This window comes from Cynara cardunculus, assembly GCF_001531365.2.
Source record: "Cynara cardunculus var. scolymus isolate 2C chromosome LG 8, CcrdV1, whole genome shotgun sequence".
Taxonomy (NCBI): domain Eukaryota; kingdom Viridiplantae; phylum Streptophyta; class Magnoliopsida; order Asterales; family Asteraceae; genus Cynara; species Cynara cardunculus.
In genome coordinates this window covers 17,778,366-17,786,225 of record NC_037535.1, presented here as the reverse complement: position 1 = coordinate 17,786,225, position 7,860 = coordinate 17,778,366, and positions in this window count along the sequence as shown.

Genomic DNA, 7,860 nt, shown 5'->3' with positions numbered 1-7,860 from the left:
ACTATAATATGATATTTATTAATCAATAAATTAATTTTTATTTTTATTACATTAATTTTAAAATACATTACATAAACTACATTTAGTTTTAATTTCATGCTTGTATTTATAATTAACTGATGTATTTTTTCTTTTATAATTAACTGATGTATTTTAGTCTCGTACTTTTTATTAAATGTATTTTAATTTCGTTTCATTTTCATTTTAATGTATTATTCCTTGTTTTTAGTAGATTTTTAAGTTTGTTGGTAAAATTATATTTATAGATAATATATATATATATATATATATGATGTGGAAATCCATTAAACTCATTGGAGTGTTATGGAGTGTGGGTATAAAATGATAGAGTTGTATGGTGAGTGGAATGCTGATGTGGCAGTCCATAACACTCTGGTAGAGTGTCATGCACTGGAGATGCCCTTAGATGCACAATCGATCTACTCCAAAGTCCTAATCAGTCTGCTCTTGACCCCTGCCTCCTAAATCCATCTGTTGCCTCTTGACTTTCTGATATTCGTGGAGGGAGTTATGGAATCAGATATTCTTTCTTGCTTAGATGATACAAGAAAGTAGAAATGTCATGCATTTCTTGATTATTTCATGCCTTACAAATATCTTGCATTCTTTGTCTCTTTCTTGCTTAGATGATAAAAAGAACTTAAACATTTAGAAATATTGTGATTTGTGAATTATGAAATCTTAAAAATAATAGTAGGCAGTATTGTGGTGGCTATTGGCTATTATTTATAACAACACTATTTTGTAGCCTTTTAGTTTGGCAGCCAATACAACCAGTATAAGTATAGTCACTGATCATTATTTGTGTAATTCTCTTAGACAAAGTCAAGGCATTTTGTGGTTCTCTTAGATAAGAGGATAGAGAGGTTCAATAGATGTAATGTTCGGTTTTGTTTTATGAGCTACCCATATTTCGAATTTTATATCAATGGAAAGTTTAAGGGTTAAATCTTTTAGGTTGCTGAAAGTTAGGGGACTTAAGAGGTATTTTATGTGTCCTCTTTGTGATTTGAAATTCGGTCAGATAGGATTGTGAGGGGGAGGGTGAAGGGTATGCATCGCCTCAAACCACCCTTGTTTTTATTAATTGCTATATATAGTAAGTAATTGGTACTGAAAAAGGTTTCTGGGAAAACTTTGGCAAGTTTGTTTAAACAAAGAGAAGGAAGCAGAGCATTCAATGAGGTTTCAGAAAAAAGGGAGTTTTTACAAAGTTTTGATATATATGAGTTATTATGCTTCATACAAATTACCAGATTCATGATGATATATTGGTATCAAACTAACATTTTACCAAGACTGTTACTAACCCTCATCGCCCAACTTATTGTACGGATTGGACCCTCATCGCCAAATGTGTTGTCCGCATTGGATCCTCATCGACCAATTTATTGTCTAGATTGGACCCTCATCACCCAACGTGTTGTCCGGATTGGACCCTCATCGTCAACGTGTTGTCCGAATTGGACCCTCGTGTTGTACGAATTGGATCCTCATCGACCAATGTGTTGTCCGGATTGGACCCTCATCGCCCAATGTGTTGTCCGGATTGGACCCTCATTGATCAAGTGTTGTCCGGATTAGATCCTCATCGTTCAAGTGTTGTCCAGATATGGTATACATTGCTCAGGGTGGTATCCGCATGAGGATATTCATTGCTCAGTATAGCTCAGTATGTTGCTGGATCAGGGTGTTTCAAACTCTAACCAATAAACCTGTTTATTATTAATAGATGACTATACTTGGTGGTGTAACCACGATAGATAGCGTTGTAACCGCGATAGAGATGTTTGATAATTATAACATTTACAATCAGGTCTGAACTTTATTAAAGTATTATGGCAGATTTGATTTATAGGAGAGAATTCACTCACTAGACCTTTTGGTCTAATCCTCAGTTGTTGTCACAAGTTATTTTGTAGCTTATCCAACACTGAAGAATAAAGGCAAAGGGAAGATGTAACTGAGTCATGGAAGAATTTTTTTTTGTTATGTTATGAATTTAAGGTTCAGACTTTTGTACTTATCTATGGAATATACTAATATGTTGTAAACTTGGGAACCTGATGTATGCTATAGCATGGTTTTTGATTATTATTTCTTATTAGTACTTAGTTGGGTTGTTTCAATGAAACATAACAAGACAAACTATTTGATTTGGGGATACCGATTCAGGTTTTTCTTTCTATGCATCATAGTATACTTTCTTGAATAATATTATACCATTTTCATTATTTATATATGTTTCATCTATCACAACAATCCAATGCTCATAATAGAAAAAGGAAAAAAAAGGCATGTAGAAATTGTTTAATCTATGCAAGGATCTATGAACAAATTTATTGTTAGACAAGCATTCGTTTCTGAAAGCAACAGTAAATGATGTGATGTTTTTATTATTTAAAATACTCAAATATATTTTATAAAAATATAAGTTTTTCTATATATTAACTGTAACACCCCCATTCCGAAGGAAGGGAGGTTGCTTCAAAACGTAACGGAGCCGATATATAAAACCTCCAAAATATAGTTCCCAATACAAAGAAATAAAATAAAATCTTCCAATAACGAAATTGAATATATCTCCAAATAAAGAAATAAGGGTCTCTAACAAACCACTTCCAGTATCCTCCAATAACTTGAAGAAGAAGAAAAAATCCAAAAGCAACCCTAAAAGAAATTTTATTCTAATAGCCAAAAGAAAAAAAAAGAATAAATTTTAATAAGTGAAATAACATAGCACTAAACTCTTGAAACTTTTGAAACCAAGGTCCTAGTCTACTCTTTGTCACAAGACTTAGCCGCCCCCTTGATTACCTGCCGTGAGGAATAAGGAAAAAAAACACGGTTGAGCCAAAAGCCCAGTGAACGGATAAACAATTATAGTAAAATGGTAATACAAAAATGTCAAAGTTAATCTCAAGACATCAAACCAAATGAGTACCAAAATCTTAGAAAAATCAACAAATAACATAATCATATAAAACCATATGAAGGGACAAATCGAGCTCGAAAACGCATACACTTGCATATTAACTAACAAGACAAGTGTCAGACATATGGCCACACAGGCCTGTACGTTAGACTGCAGATCCACATGTACTAAATGTGAGATGTGGCGTTGGACATTACACCGACATCCACCCTACAAACGAATCACATGTGCTAGGGCAGACCCATATGCCTTCTAAATTTAATATCCATCACACCAAAATAGCCCTCAAAAGAGCACAAAAGAGGAGACGTCGTGGACTGATCACACTGCCATGGTTAGTGTCACGCCATCGGTGCCACAATGACGTGCCTATGGTATCCCCATAGGTGGTTAGTAGCTTGAGTTACCCGGAGTTGAGTTGTCACAACGAATGTGACGTCATACATTCTCAATTAAGAATAAGAGCGAAACATATCGACATCGAATGAATGATCAACATACGCAATAAAAGAAAACGTTGAAGGAACAAGTAATGGTAACAATTAAGAGAATCAAATCGAACAGTACGTAACCTATCACATCTACCAACATATGCACACCCAGAGGTGAAAATCATACCAAAATGTTACCGAACAATTAAACGTGTACCAACTTGAATAACTCGAATAGCAAGATTAGGACAAGACGCCCTTGCCATATATATATATATATATATATATATATACATAACGTAGAACAAATACGATTGAATGGAAGATGCAGTAACGAACAATTTGGATAAATATGCGCTAAACGAGACTCACGAGTTCATAAGCATATTTAAACGATCTAACTGAACAAAAAGGTTTAGAAATCCATACCTTAAACTTCACAAAACTTATCGATTCCCCAAGTTTATTCCTTTATATCTGCCCTAAACAAACACCCAAACTTACTATTAATCCTAACTGATAACTTGATGGCATAATGAAACTAAATCACTTTAACGACTAAGCTCTTACGGTTTCTCTCTAGCAATTATCACAATTACAGGAGTTAGGGTTAGGTTAAACAAGAAAAAAAATCCTAATCTACGTACAAAATCCCAAACCCATCATCCAAATTGCAAAGTTATAATGGGTCTTGCAAAACTAACCCCTCAAGATTGGTCAACTTCCTAAACTAACCCAAACTTCAATATATATATATATATATATATATATATCTTTTTTTTATACATGCACACACATATATATATATATATATATACACACACACACATACACATATCTGACAGGTATTATAGTTCTTCCCCCCAAAAGAAAAGATTTCGTCCTCGAAATCAAACTAGGTCCTAAAATACACAGAGATGACACTTACAAATTTTTAAAGAGATCCAGATATTTTGATCGTAGAGATTCTTCCATCTCCCAAGTGGCCTCACGTTCCGTGTATTTTTTTCACAACACTTTGACAAACGGTATAGAATTCTTCCTCATGACTCGTTCCTGCTTGTCTAATATAGCTTCGGGTTCTTCTTCACACGAAAGATCCTCATGGATTTTATCTAATGGATATTGCACTACATGCAGTGGGTGATAATTATAGCCTCGAAGCGTCGAAACGTGAAACACATTATGCACATGAGATAGCTGAGGTGGAAGAGCTAAGCGATAAGCGACTTCGTCGACCCTTTCTAAAACCTCGAAAGGATTGATGTAGCTTAGACTTAGTTTCCCTTTTAAGCCAAACCATTGTATACCTCAAAAAGGAGAAACCTTAAGGAACACGTATTGGAATTCTAAAGCTTTCCGATGACGATCTGAATAATTTTTTTGATGTGATTGAGCTTCTTTCATTTTTTCCTTGGCTACTGCCACCTTTTCATTAGTGACTCTTACAAGTTCTGGCCCTTCAATAACAGCCTCATTCAATCTCATTCCAACATACCGGTGCCTAACATCTTCGGCCATACAAAGCCTCGAACGGGGCCATACCAATGCTTGCTTGCCAGCTATTATTATATGCAAACTCTACTAAACATAAGTACTCATCCCAACTTCCAGACCATTCCAAAGCACATGACCTTAACATATCCTCCAAAGTTTGGATCGTTCGCTCAGATTGTCCATCTGTTTGAGGGTGAAAAGCCGTACTGAACTTGAGTCTGGTGCCCCATGCATTCTGTAAACCTTTCCAAAATTGTGAAGTAAATCGAGGATCTATGTCAGATACTATAGATATTGGTGTGCCATGAAGCCTGATTATCTCTCGTTGAAAGAGTTCTGATAACTTACTGACTGAATACCCTTCTTGAATAGGAAGAAAGTGAGCTGACTTAGTCAATCAGTTGACCACATCCCAAATGGCATTATTCTTCTTAAGCGTCTTTGGTAACCCAGTTACAAAGTCCATTGAGATATCCTCTCACTTCCACACTGGAATTTCTAACGGTTGCAGAAATCCACTCGCTCTTTGGTGTTCGATTTTTACCTTCTGGCAAGTAAGACATCTTGCTATAAAGTTAGCTATGTCTCGCTTCATTCCATTCCACCAAAAGTTTTGCTTTAGATCTCTATACATCTTTGTGGATCCGGGATGAATAGAGAATGACGAGGTGTGTGCTTCCTTCAATAGCGCCTCGCAAATTTTTGGGTCATTGGGAACACACAGTCTGTTTCCAAATCATATCACAGAGTCTGCATAAACATCATGTGTGTTGCAATCGAAAGAATTCCCGAAATCATACCTGAATTTGCTGCCTGGTTAGCTTATAAGGCAAACACCCTACCTCCACTAGTTGCCTTAGTGTCATTTCCTTTGTTGGTGCTACGAGATTTCTTGCAATCTCTCGCCAAATGTCCCACCTGACTGCACAAAAAGCAAGCTCCGGAAGCCCTATAACACACGTTTCCAGGATGACGCCTTCCACACGAATTGCATTGTGGGACCGAATCGTGATTACCCTTGTCACCTGGCCTTTGAAAACGAATCTGATTCTGCCCCTGTCCCTGTTGACCTTGCTGACGGTACGGTTGCCTTTGACCCTGATTTTGACCTTGCCACTGCCCCTGACACTTGCTATTATTCTGTCCCCACTGATTCCCACTATTACCACCTTGTTGCTAATTTTGTTGCCCCATCTGCTGAATTTGTTGCCTATCTCGACTTCTTTTCTTCCTCCCATCTGATTTGAATGCCAAAAAGTCTTGCTGCTCCATCTCAATGTTCTTGGCAGCATCTGCCGTGTGTGCCACGTCCGTAAATTTCTCATTGATAAGTTTAGAACAGTACCGGTAATGAATTGTCCACTTAAATTTTTCAGCCTGCTCTAGAGATGTCCCGGCTGACGACCCTGCAAAACCAGCGAGCCTTAAGAACCTTGCCAAATACTCTGTTACAGACGTATCATCTCATTAGCGAATTGTGGCATACTCTCTCACAAATGCGTTCTTATCCGCAGCTGAGAAATACTGCTGATAGAACACCTCACGGAACCCCATCCATGAAAGGGCACCTATGTATTCATTTCCTTTAGCTTGCTTGATCACATCCCACCATCTTTGAGCATCTCCTTCCAATTTGTATGCCACCAACTTAACCTTATACGGTTCTGAACACCCTAAAACCTCAAAAATCTTTTGTATGTGTGAGACCCAATTTTCTGCATCCATGAGAGTCGGTGCCGAACTGAAGAATTGAGGCTTCTGTTTCTGAAACCTCTCAAGCCATACTTGGGTGGCCCCATCTAGTGTTGCCCCACTAGCATCTCTGGTTTGGTTTGGGTTACTACCCCCTAATGTCTCTAAGACTGGTGGAGGTCCTCTGGTAGAGTGTTGCTGAGCTGCCTCTACTGCTTGGGCCACGATGCTAGGCAGTAAATTAGAGACTGCCTGATTCACATCTGCCAAAATAGATGGGACCACTTCACCCTCATTAGCATCCAGATGAGAAGGCGCAGGGTCTCCGACTGAAGTACGGTTACGCCTACTAGCCACACGTTGAGATCGACGAGCCATCCTAAATTGAAAGGACAAAAAATTATTACACATAAGAAATGTAGAATAATAACAAAGCTAATTTAAATAAGTTCTAAACCCCAATTCTACCCACAATCACATGTCAAACCTACTTGGATTTCTACAAGATTGAACCTAGGCTCTGATACCATAACTTTAACACCCCCATTCCGAAGGAAGGGAGGTTGCTTCAAAACGTAACAGAGCCGATATATAAAACCTCCAAAATATAGTCTCCAATACAAAGAAATAACATAAAATCTTCCAATAACGAAATTGAATGTATCTTCAAATAAAGAAATAAAGGTCTCCCAACAAACCACTTCCAGTATCCTCCAACAACTTGAAGAAGAAGAAAAAATCCAAAAGCAACCCTAAAAGAAAATCTATTCTAATAACCAAAAGAAAAAAAAAGAATAAATTTTAATAAGTGAAATAACATAGCACTAAACTCTCGAAACCATTCAAACCAAGATCCTGGTCAACTCTCTGTCACTAGACTTAGCCGCCCTCTTAATTACCTGCCGTGAGGAATAAGAAAAAAAACACGGCTGAGCCAAAAGCCCAGTGAACGGATAAACAATTATAGTAAAATGGTAATACAAACATGCCAAAGTTAATCTCAAGACATCGAACCAAATGAGTACCAAAATCTTAGAAAAATCAACAAATAACATAATTATACAAAATCATATGAAAGGACAAATCGAGCTCGAAAACGCATACACTTGCATATTAAATAACAAGACAAGTGTCAGACATATGGCCACACAAACCTGTACGTTGGACTGCAGATCCACACGTACTAAATGTGAGATGTGGCGTTGGACACTACACCGACATCCACCCTACAAACAAATCACATGTGCTAGGGCCGACCCATACGCCTCCTAAATCTAATATCCA